We start from the raw sequence: 13,354 nt of genomic DNA on the forward strand, positions 1-13,354 counted from the left end.
AACAAGATAGCTCGACTTAGATAAGATCAAGAACAAGTAGAAGAATAATAATCTCTCCTTCAATCAGCATGAACATATCCAACTCAAGCTTACTTCACCATGAAAAAATCTTCCAAAACAGCCACTAGAAGAAGAATAACAAATCTATAAACCCCACAAGGTTTTTAGATATTGATTAACTTTGAGAACCTTAGGATTAGCTATTGAACTATTTGAGAACCTTTAGAGAGAGTTTTAGGGTGTATAGAAACTAATATGAAAGAAAAATGAGGTCTCCAAGTCGTTCTACCACTTTATACATCTTGAGAATTTTCCACCGCCTAAGTGGGTCCCAAAGGGGCTGCCTGTGCAGTCTCGCAAAAATGCAAATATCTCTCTACTACAACTTTTTATTGATAAAAGGTTTAATGCATTGGAACCTAGACTCGTATGCCTTCAATTTGGTGGTTGTATCACAACGTAACTCTGCGTATATTGGGAGAAAAATTCGGTGACATTTGACCCAAATTTTAGTACAATTATGAGCGTAACTTGCAATAACTTTTGCCAACTTTTATTTTACAACTTGTCTGATATCAAAACTCAACATACAAATTTTATATAATTAAAGTACCTTAAAACACAACCTTCTTAGCATATTAAGCACTCCTAATTTTAACCCAAAGTACGAGTTATAATATCTTTGATTCGTTTAGCTTCCAACCCTCACAATACTTCCTTAACACATGTTTTAACTCATCATTATATTTATAGAGGTCCTTAAACTCTCCGTCTTATATTGATTCATTTAAGACGCATTCTAACTTTGTTACCTTATTCTAAAAACTTCAACAAAATATTCTTTCGCTTTTAGCTCTCCTTGCTCCATCTCACTGGCTCTTTGGGTGGCCTAACATTTCTTTTTACTAGGGACAGGAGTCATACTAAAGTAAATATTTATCCCTTCTAGGATTTCAGTGCCTATCTTCTGAATTTTCTGAATATTCTAGTATTCATATCTGACTCTACAATTTTAGAATGCACCACCTGGGTGTCTCACAAGGGTGACTATTATCACGTTTGCAATATCCTTCGAAAATATCAGCTAATGCTAACAATCCATCTACCATTTTGGATTACTCTAACCCCGCTGGATTCTAATTTTCATCCTTCTCTTAAACTATATATGTTAGCTCCCATAAGGCATAACTGAGATGGGTATGTCCAATTATACATACCATTATTACTGTTAAAAGTAAACTCAGAATGCTTATATTTGTTTGCCTGAATTGTAAATACTGATAATCTTCACTAACTGGGTACCTCGTACCCTTCTTCACCTTGATTCATTTACCTGTTAAAACTTATACTTTTACCTTTTGATACTCCCATGGCATGCTATTCGTGGGGTGTGTTAGATATCCCCATCTTAGGGTCTTAAGTATAAAATTTGCACAACAAGTATGCACGATCTGATAGGGCCTCAAACTAGGCCACGATGTCAAGGAACTCTCTCTCTTCTAGTGCCCTTAGCTATTGTTGTATTAGCCCTCTGGCTAGCTGTAATTTTTCTAATTGCAAGCATCTCTCTATCATTAGCAAACCTAAGACCTGACTCAAAAACTCTTATGGCTCAGATCTATAGCACGATTGGGATTTGAAAGAAGGGTAAGAGACTCCTAAATGCCTTGTAGCTTCCTATTTATATAATGTGGTGAACAATACATCTATAATCAAGCCTACAGTAGACATGGCTTGTAGACTCCCTAGGTCAGACTGTAAGGCACCGTAAAATTTTCACAAAGGAAATTAAGGTTTCGTGGTGCTGAACTAGGCTTACATGTTTGAGGCTCAGACTTTTTTTGGGTTGAACAATACGCTGGGGAGTAAAGGAAAACTTTCAGTAGAAAAAGATATTTATGTGGCCCACTATGTGACCGTAGAATCACTCTTCGGACCGCATAATGGCGGCAGAGTAAATCAGAGGCGGGGCAAGAATGGAGGAAGGTCTGCGGTACACTATGCGATCGCAGACCAGTTATGCGGTGCATTATGCGACCACATAATAGGTATGCGGGCCGCATAATCACCGCATACCCAACCAGACGACCCCAATTTTGGAGCATCAATTATGCGACCGATATGCGGGCCGCATAATGGTTTTGCGGTACGGTCTGCGATCGTAGACCCGGTTTCGACAATTTTAAGTTTTGGAAATTTTACCCGCCTATTTTTATAAAAAGGCATTGGGGGTCATATTTAAGGGTTTCATCTGACATTTTTAGAGAGAGGTGAGAGTATCTTAGAGAGAGAAAGAGAAGACCTAGTCATTTATTCATCAATTCTTGCTCAAGGCTTGAAGATTTCACAAGGATCTTGCTAGGATTCAAAGAGGTAAGAATTTCTTCCCCCAATTCTTCAATTTCGAGTTTGGGTATGATATGGGTAATTTGGGAGTATGAGTTTTGGATATGGGAATTGTTATTTATCATATGCATGGGCTAGTAGGGATTATGGGGAAGTTGTTGAACAATCTTTGGTGATTTTGGTGTTGAATTAGTTGTGGAGTGAAGGAAATCTTGTGGATGAACTTTGTAGTGTAATTTGCACACCTAGTGTTTGATAAAATGCTCAAGTGAGCTGGAACTATGAATTCCTTCCTAATTTGTGTTCAATTTTGGTTTATGTCTAAATAGATTAAATGGCTAAGATTTTCAGAACATTGTAGTAAATTAAAAGGCTCGAAGTAAGGTATGTTGGCTAAACTCCTCTCTTAGAATTGAATCTCATGGTATTCATGTAATTTATGTAAGTCCCGAGTTGTTCATTATAAATTTGGCTATTCCGAATAAGCTTGTGTTGAAAGATATATGTTCAATATGTATACCAAATGCTTTTATCGTGTTATGTCATCATTTGAGAACATGTTCAAAGTATGGACTGTGTATTTAAGATGTTTCGACTTCAAGTCAAGTTCAAACGAATGCTATAATGTCAAATTTTGTGAAAAGTCTCTATGTGTCTAAGACTCTTAATTGCTCACATGTGTGCTAAAAACCTTGATTTGTAATGCTTTGTTGTTGTTGATGATGTTGATGTTTGAAAGTGAAAAAGGTAAGCATGAAATACTAAATACAGCCGATGTGCCAAGAATAATTTTATAATTGTGGCCACTAGTGCCAATGAAATAAAAAGATGTGAAAGAGGTATGAAACGAATGATTGGTATAAAAGAATGATGTCTTGAATGAGACGGCATAGTCGATCGGGTCGTGATCGGATGTCATGCCGCGCATATGGTGGTGATTGTGCTTGAAATTATAATTTTGGTTGATGTCTCGAATGAGACTGCCTAGCCGATCGGGTCATGATCGGACTCCGTGCTAAAAGTACGGTGGTATTGATATTGTGAAAGGTGACATTATTGGTACTAAAAATCTCCCAACTTAAGATATGGAAATTAATTTGAACACTATCTTGATACTAATTTGAGGTTTGATGTTGTTTGAGGCTTCCATTGATATTATGATTATTCTTGCTCGTATTATTTATCATTCTATTGAGAGGGTGTTTTGTTATTCATACTAGTACTATTCCATATGTACTAACATCCCTTTTGTCGGGGGTGCTGCATCTTCAATGGATGCAGGTGGTTCCACAGTAGGAGACATTAATCATTGATAGCGGTACATCCTCTTCCCAGCAGACTTGGTGAGCCCCACTTTATTTCGGGGTCATGTATCTTTTGTTCCTTGTGTATTGTGTTTGAGATATAGGTGGGGCCTTATTGCCGGCATTATCATAATACTCTTCTGTATCTATTAGAGGCTCCGTAGACATAGTGTGGGTTGTATATTAGTGATGGGAAAGTCAAACAAGTTATGTTGTGTTTGAATTACTTGTTCCATTTTAGACCATGGAAAATGTGTGTAATTTGAGACATTAAAATGAAGTAACTAATGGTAATGAATTGGTATTGTATACATGGACTCCTTATCGTATATTTAACAAAAATATGTATTCTTTGTATTCATAAGTGAGTTTTGGTAGAAAGTATCTAACATGCTTGCTTGACCGGGTTCACTCGGTTGAGCACCGGTCGCGCTCCCCGAGTTCGAGGGCGTGACATACTTGGTATCAGAGCCTAAGGTTTTAAAGTGTCCTAAGATGTCTCAGAGCCGTGTCTAGTAGAGTTCTTCTTATTAGTGTGTTGTCGACCACATCTATAATTAGGATGCTATTTGGGCATTTAGGAATAATACCATTCTTTCATGTTCTCGATCGTGTGATAAAGGTGATTGTAATGTTGTTCCTCATTTGACTCATGCGTTGCTCTAATTTTCTGTACATGGCACTTAAGAAGAAGGTAAGAACTAGCCAGAGAGCTAATGTCACTCCAGGAGTGGCAGTTGATTCTGTATTTGATGATGCGGGTGAGCACCCGAGGGGTGAGGATATTCTCCCAATTACTACAATGCCTGATTCTACTACAACTGATCAGACCGCACCTGTCCCTACACCTACTGAGGGTGCAACGGTCCCTCTAACTGATATTCCAGTACCACCTCCTGCCCCAGCGTCCGATTCCGATGTTTCTGATGGGGATCTTAGGGGGAGCCATACAGATGTTGGCTTAGATAGTGGTTTCCTAGGCTCAGAGATCAAATGTTGCACCCACTCCTTCCAGTCAACCAGGTGATTCTGCTAGTTCCAGGGTGAATAGGTTTCTCCAGTTGAATCCTCCAGTGTTCACGGGTACTAACCCAAAGGAGGACCCCTAGGACTTCATTGATGAGATGCACAAGACTCTCCGAGTTATGCGTGCTACTGAGACAGAGGCAGTGGAATTGGCTTCCTACCGCCTAAAAGAGGTGGCATATTCTTGATTTGAGCTGTGGGAGGAGTCCTGTGAGGAAGGGTGCCCTCCGGCGAGGTAGGGTGAGTTTGCCGATGCCTTCATTGATCATTTATTGCCTGCCGAGACTAAGGCAGCCCATGCCGCTGAGTTTGAGAGCCTGAGGCAAGGTAGCCTGAGTGTGTGGGAGTACCATAAGAGATTCGTGAACCTGTCCAAGCATGTTATTTACATGTTGCCCACTATGGAGGATAGAGTGCGCTAGTTTATGCAGGGACTTAGTCCCTTGGTAATTATTGAGGCTACTACAGCTTTCTTGAATTCTGATATAAACTATGGGAAGATGGTGGCATTCTCTCAAGCCACAGAGACCCGTAAATTGAGGAACAGAATGGAGCGGGAGGGTAGTAATAAGGCCCGATCTGCGGGCAACTTTGGTGGTTTTTCTGGTGGCGGCAAATCAGCATTCAGTGGAGGGTCATCAGGGCCATCTTAGTCCTCTACTCAGTCTTCGATTAGTGCACCACCATCAGGGCTTAGTCAGCAAGAGTGGAGCCTTTTCAGGCCCAGTCATGGCAATAGGGGCTCCTATCAACAAGGTCGTCATGGTGGTAGATTCCAGCAGGAGCGAAGTCCCCCATGCCCTAGGTGTGGAAAGATGCACTTAGGAATATGCTACACGAACTTACCCATTTGCTACGGGTGCGGATTGAGGGGTCATATTCAGAGGGATTGTCGTTTGTCCCGCCAGGGTATGGGCAGGGGCACGACACAACCAGCCAGTTCTGCAGCTACCACATCCGCAGCACCTCTTCCAGCTCGAGGCACTCCAACACCCACAAGGCATGGTGCAGCTAGGGGTGGAGCACAGAGTTCGGGAGGATCCAATCGTTTCTATGCTATGAGGGGTCGCTAGAATTCAGAGGCTTCTCCAGATGTTTTCACAGGTATATTGACTGTCCAATCTTATGATGTGTATGCTCTTATTGATCCCTGTTCCACTTTGTCATATGTCACTCCTTATATTTCTATGAAACTTGGGATAGAATCGGAACAGCTTCATTAGTCGTTCTCTGTATCTACTTTGGTTGGTGAGTCTATTTTGGCCGTGCGGGTTTATAGGGATTGTGTTTTCATGTTGTGTGGTCGGGACACCATGGCCGATCTTATTGAATTGGGGATGGTCGATTTTGATGTAATAATGAGGATAGACTGGCTTTATTCTTGTTTTGCCAATCTTGATTGCCGAACCAAGACTGTTAGGTTCGAATTTCGAAATGAGCCAGTTATAGAGTGGAAGGGTGATGATGTGGTGCCAAAGGGTAGGTTTATTTATTAACTTAAGGCCACGAAGATGATCAACAAGGGGTGTATTTACCATTTGGTCTGGTTTACGGACACCGATGCTGAAGCACCTACACTTGAGTCCGTACCTGTTGTGAATGAATTTCCAAGAGTCTTTCCGGATGAGCTCTCTGCGATCCCACCAGACAGGGAGATTGATTTTGGGATTGATGTGATGCCAGGCACGCAACCTTTATCTATTCTGCCCTACAGAATGGCACCGGCAGAATTGAAGGAGCTAAAGGAACAATTAAGAGATTTATTAGAGAAGGGTTTCATACAGCCGAGTGTGTTGACTTGGGGCGCACTGGTTCTATTTGTAAGAAAGAAGGATGGGTCACTAAGAATGTGTATCGACTATCGGCAGCTCAACAAGGTTACAATAAAAAATAAGTACCCACTTCCAAGGATAGATGATTTATTTGACCAATTGCAAGGTGCTAAGTACTTCTCCAAAATTGATTTACGATTCGGATATCACCAATTGAAGACCAGGGAGCAGGATATTCTAAAAATAGCTTTCAGGACCCGGTATGGGCACTTTGAGTTCCTGGTAATGTATTTTGGGCTAACAAATGCCCCCGCAGCTTTCATGAATCTTATGAATCGGGTTTCCAAGCTGCTCCTCGACTCTTCTGTGATAGTATTTATTGATGATATCCTTATATATTCACGTAATTGAGGGGACCATGCCGATCATCTTAGGGTAGTTCTGCAGACTTCCAGAACATTGAAGTAAATTAAAAGGCTCTAAGCAAAGTATGTTGGCTAAACTCCTCTCTTAGAATTGAATCCCACGGTATTCATGTAATTTATGTAAGTCCCGAGTTGTTCATTATAAAGTTGGCTATTCCGAATAATCTTGTGTTGAAAGATATATGTTCAATATGTATACCAAATGCTTTTATCGTGTTATGTCATCATTTGAGAACATGTTCAAAGTATGGACTGTGTATTTAAGATGTTTCGACTTCAAGTCAAGTTCAAACGAATGCTATAATGTCAAATTTTGTGAAAAATCTCTATGTGTCTAAGACTCTTAATTGCTCACATGTGTGCTAGAAACCTTGATTTGTAATGCTTTGTTGTTATTGATGATGTTGATGTTTGAAAGTGAAAAAGGTGAGCATGAAATACTAAATACAGCCGATGTGCCAAGAATGATTTTATAATTGTGGCCACTAGTACCAATGAAATAAAAAGATGTGAAAGAGGTATGAAACGAATGATTGGTATAAAAGGATGATGTCTTGAATGAAACGGCCTGGCCGATCGGGTCGTGATCGGACGCCATGCCCCGCACATGGTGGTGATTATGCTTGAAATTATAATTGTGGTTGATTTCTCGAATGAGACTGCCTAGCTGATCGGGTTGTGATCGGACTCCGTGCTAAAAGTAAGGTGGTATTAGTATTATGAAAGGTGGCATTATTGGTACTAAAAATCTCCCAACTTAAGATATGGAAATTAATTTGAACACTATCTTGATACTAATTTGAGATTTGATGTTGTTTGAGGCTTCCATTGATATTATGATTATTCTTGCTCATATTATTTATCATTCTATTGAAAGGGTGTTTTGTTATTCATACTAGTACTATTCCATATGTACTAACGTTCCTTTTGCCGGGGGCGCTGCATCTTCAATGGATGCAGGTGGTTCCACAGCAGGAGACACGGATCAGTGAAAGCGGTACACCCTCTTCCCAGCAGACTTGGTGAGCCCCACTTTATTTCGGGGTCATGTATCTTTTGTTCCTTGTATATTGTGTTTGAGGTATAGATGGGGCCTTATTGCCGGCATTATCATAATACTCTTCTATAACTATTAGAGGCTCCGTAGACATAGTGTGGGTTGTATATTAGTGATGGGAAAGTTAAACAAGTTATGTTGTGTTTGAATTGCTTGTTCAACTTTAGACCATAGAAAATGTGTCTAATTTGAGACATTAAAATGAAGTAACTAATGGTAATGAATTGGTATTGTATACATGGACTCCTTATCGTATATTTAACGAAAATATGTATTCTTTGTATTCATAAGTGAGTTTGGCCAGAAAGTATCTAACATGCTTGCTTGACCGGGTTCACTCTGTTGAGCGTCGGTCACGCTCCCCGAGTTTGGGGTGTGACACATACCTGCTCAGATACCAAGTTTGTCACACCCCAAACTAGAGGAGGTGCAGACGACACTCGATGTCATACTTGACCCCGAGTGTAACACTTTGTAACTATAAAATCTGTGGGTAACCGACAACTTAGGCCGATAAGCTGTAGCTGCTAATAGACAATACCAACCAAGGCTGACGAGGCCATATTCTTAATCATATGAAAATAACGTCTATCTCATATGTAAGGTAAACATACCCTAAAGCTCATATATATAACTGTGCAGGCCGATGAGGCCACCATAAACGTCTGCAACAACAACACAAAAATGAGCATATACAAGGGCCGACAAGGCTGCTATGTGGACATACAGGCATACAATACTCGTCTACAAGCCTCTAGAGATAACATAACTGTATTATGGTTGGGACAGGGTGCCGACCTACCCATCAAGTTTGTATATATAAAATGGACTCCAAATTCTAGACCTGGTAACTCCGGGGTATGAAGCTTATCGATCAAGCTGATGTTTGGCTCTGTCTACTAGGAAGGTCTATCCGGCTGCCTATTAGAACTCACAGGCATAAAATGCAGCACCCTTAGAAAATGGGACGTCAGTTCGAAATAATGTACCGAGTATGTATGGAAATAGATTAATAGAAATCTGAAACTGAACTGAAGTACATAGTAATATGGAAGCCAAATAATGCTTTAAGACATACTCACCTATTCCGATTCAACACAATATAATATAGTAATGTCATAGCTAGCCGGCAACATATAGGGCTCGATATATCTCTCACTGACCAAGTGGCCATGCAACATTAAACTCTCACTGACCGTAAGGCCAGAAAAATATAAAGTCTTACTAACCATAAGGCCAGGCAATAAAATCTATCATTAACCAAGTGGTCAGGAAATAATATCTCTCACTGACCAAGTGGCCAGGCAAATATAAACTCTCACTAACCAAGCGGCCAGACTACAATATATATATATATATATATATATATATATATATATATATATATATATATACGATGCTGTATGTCATATGTATAGTAGAATGTATGGATGTACGTATGTAACTCTCTATCTTTGTCCAACATCATGGAATAACATAAAACTGATGGGAATCCTCTCAATAAGATACGATGGAAGTATACAGAGAGATGTAACACCTATTGAGACACGAGCTGTACAATATGCTTTTCTTGTATAAGATTCATCCAACTCGTACTTACAACGAATTAATGCCAATGAAAGAAAAGGGATATCAATTACATACCTCTCATCGTCTATACGAACTCAATAAGGAACTTGTCTCGAATAGCGCCTCAACCGATAACAATGAAAATACATTTGTTAACTTTAATGAATACTAGTATACGATGTATATCGAATGATAATTCGTTCCTATAAAGAATTGGACATCATCTCCCCTTATTTTAGTACGTTACTCAATCCAAAAATAGGCATAATAATAACTATAACCAGCAAGCAACTAAAAACCAAAGTAATGAGCGACAAGCTCGATCTTAGATTGCTAAACGACACATTTCCAACTTCTCTTTTCTTTCACATCGAGCAATACAACCAACAACACATAACCTTACCCCTTTCCATGTAAACCAGCCATGAGTTTAACTTATAATTAAGCTCATAATCAGCCAAGCAGTGGCGCAACAACAACAACAATAAACGACCAATATGACTTTAGTCAATGAAAAGGAAAACTAGAATATAACATATTGAGCGACGACCTCATCTCATAGCCACAACCAGCACCTTCTGTTCTCCATAAGCATAATAACAATATCAACAACAACAAACCCAAGTTGTTCTCCATAATTTTCTTGTCACAATTTACCTCAAAAATATCCCAAAACAGTCCAACAACTACAATACATCAAACATGGTTTTTATTCCTTTTATCCTATAAGTTCTTTAACAACAAAATAGCTATGACTTAGATGAGCTCAAGAAAAGTAGAAGAGTCATAATATCACCTTCAATCAACAAGAACAGCTCCAACTCAAGATTTCTTCACCATGAAAAAATTTCCCGAAATAGCCACTCGGAGAAGAACATCAAATCTATGAACACCACAAGGTTTCTAGTATTTATTCACTTTGAGCATTTTAGGATTAGCTCTTGAAATATGTTAAGAAATTTAGAGAGAGTTTTAGGATTTGTAGGAACTGATATGAGCAAGAAATGAGGTCTCCATGTTGTTTTACCACTTTATACAACTTGAGAATTTTCCACCGCCTAAGTGGGTCCCAAAGGGGCTGCCTGCACAGCCTTTCGAAAATGCAGATATCTCTTAAATATGATATCTCATTAATAAAAGACTTAATGCGTTGGAAACAAGACTCATATACATTCCATTTGGTGGGTGGATCACCCTGTAACTCCAAGTAAATTGGGAGAAAATCTTATTGATATTCGACCATAATTTCTGAAAAGTATGAACGTAACTTACAATAACTTTTGCCGACTTTTGTTTTACAATTTGTTTGACATCAAAACTCAACTTTCAAATGTTATATGATTCACGTACCTTAAAACAAGACCTCCTTGCATATTAAGCACTCCTAGTTTTACCCCGCAAGTATGGGTTATAATATCTTTGATTTGTTTAGCCTCCAACCCTCACGATACTTCCTTAACACTTGTTTTAACTCATCATTATTTTTGTAAAGGTCCTTAAACTCTCCGACTTATATTAATTCACTTAAGACGCATTATAACATGAAAGTACGGGATGTAACAATTTCTCTGGCATAACTATGATACTTAACTCCAAAATTCAAGTGCGCGTTTACGTGGCTTGATCCTTCAAATTCAAATAATATTAAAAAGTGTTGTTAAATCATGGGTACGTATGCGTGCCATGATTTTTTTACACGTACAAACAACAATGGCACATCAACGTGACTTGTTCAAGATAACTTTTATAATTCTGTAAAATATATAATTAAAAATGGTATAAAGGCAAAAAAAATGCACAAATCTTTAAAATATGTAATAATCCGAATTAATTAAGCCAAGCGTAATTGTTAAGAGACCTTGTTAAGACCATGGATCTCGAGAGTGACTCATATCTTCTTATGGGTTAACAGAATTCCTTACCCGGTCTTCTGTATTTCGTGAATCATAATTCTGCGTTAAAATTTTCCTTGAATCGAGATTGTTAAATAAATTGGTGACTTGGAACACCATAATAAAATAATTTCAAGTGGAAACTCCTTAATGAATAAAATAATTTTTTTTCAAATAATGTCACTTAAGTTGGAAAAACTCCTTTCTCCAATCCATGTAAAAAAGGAGGTATGACAGCTTTGGCGACTCCGGTGGGGACCGAACCCAGAATTTGAGCTTAGAGTGCATGTGTTCCCGGTATGTTGGCCCCCTCGACTCAAGTTGTCTGCGTGGGTAAGCCAGGTCTAGACAACTCACCCATTAGAATTTTAAAACTAGAAGAATAAGCTTCATGCCAAATCCCTAGTAGAAACATTTTTTTCCTAGAGAAATTCATTCCACTCTCTCAGAGAGACAAGTTGTGCAACCAGTTTGAGTGTCTTCTGCAGGGTAGCATGACCGTCACCTAGTATAAGGCTAGATTTGTTGATTTGTCTCGCCATGCAGCTATTCTAATCCCTACTAATAGGGAGAAGGTGTAAGGTTCATAGAGGGTCTTACCTATTGCATCAGACTTTAGATGGCCAGAGAGGCCAACACTAGGACTTCTTTCACTTAGGTAATGGAGATTGCCAGGAGGATTGAGTGCATTAGAGGCCAGGCGAGAGAGATGACCTTTGACAAGAGGCCTATCATTTTGATGTTTTCAGTGCTGCCTCACTTGGAGACAGGGATTCCTTTGGTAGAGGCCATTATATCTAGCCCGTATAGTCAACACTACAAGTCACACATGGTATATCAGGTTGCCATAATGCTTATAGACATCGTTCTGAGCAGCTAATATTAAGTGCACCTCCAGCTCATATTAGTGCACTGCCGATTCAAATCTACTAAGGTGGTCATTTGGGTCGTCAATGAAAACCTCAAATTAAATAGCCACGCCCATCGAGGAGCTTCTTTGAGTGCGGAGATGCAGGCCATGTTAGGAAGTTTTGTCCTAGATTACAGAGTAGTATGCCACAGTAGGGTACTCGTGCCATGATTCCGGCACCGATTTCTACACTACACGCTCAGCGTGCTAGAGGTAGAGGTCAGCCAGCTAGGGGTGGAGGCCAGTCAGTGAGAGGTCGTCCTAGCTGTGGAGGACAGGTTGGTAGGCCCAACCCCATTGTTATTCATTCATGATAACAACAAGGTCAGAGATCCAAACTAGAGTAAGAATTTGAGAAGTAAATGCGGAAGCAATAACATTAAGCAATTGAACAACTAGAATTAAAGTGTAGAAAAATAAAGGATATAGAAAAATTCAAGGAAAGAATTCCAAGACCTTCCGAGAACGCAAGTTCTATAGCCTTGACAAGTTCCAAGCAGCAACATTTTGATTTATTGACGAAATCAAACGCCTTTACTTAAAAATAAATCAAAATAATAGATTCGGATCTTGACCCCTTTACGAGTAACTTGAGACAATAATTAATAACTTGTATTAATCGTCTTCTAAGAATACCACAAAGTAATTAATTATATCACAATAAAGAAGTTATCTTACTACCTTGAACTATGAACTAGTAAAGGTTAAAAGATATTTCTCAAAGCATAAGTAACAAAGGTTCAAAAAAACTCTCAAGTATAATATTCTTAATCAATTATGAAGTGCCTCAATGAATTAGAAGAACTCCTTATTTATAGGAGTAAAAGTCCTTAAAATTAGGTGGGGTGGTTGCTAAGGGGTAACAAAAGTCATCAAAATTAGGTAGGGGCTGCTAAGGGGTAACAAAAGTCATCAAAATTAGGTAGAGTGGTTGCTAAGAAATAAGAAAAGTCACAAAATTAGGTAGGGGCGGACAAATCCCTTTGGGGTAGATTTGGGACTTAAAACTACTAGTTTGGGCCATTGGTTTGGACTCCAGTTGGGCTCCTTTTT

Source organism: Nicotiana tabacum, chromosome 21 (assembly GCF_000715075.1).
Source record: "Nicotiana tabacum cultivar K326 chromosome 21, ASM71507v2, whole genome shotgun sequence".
NCBI lineage: Eukaryota > Viridiplantae > Streptophyta > Magnoliopsida > Solanales > Solanaceae > Nicotiana > Nicotiana tabacum.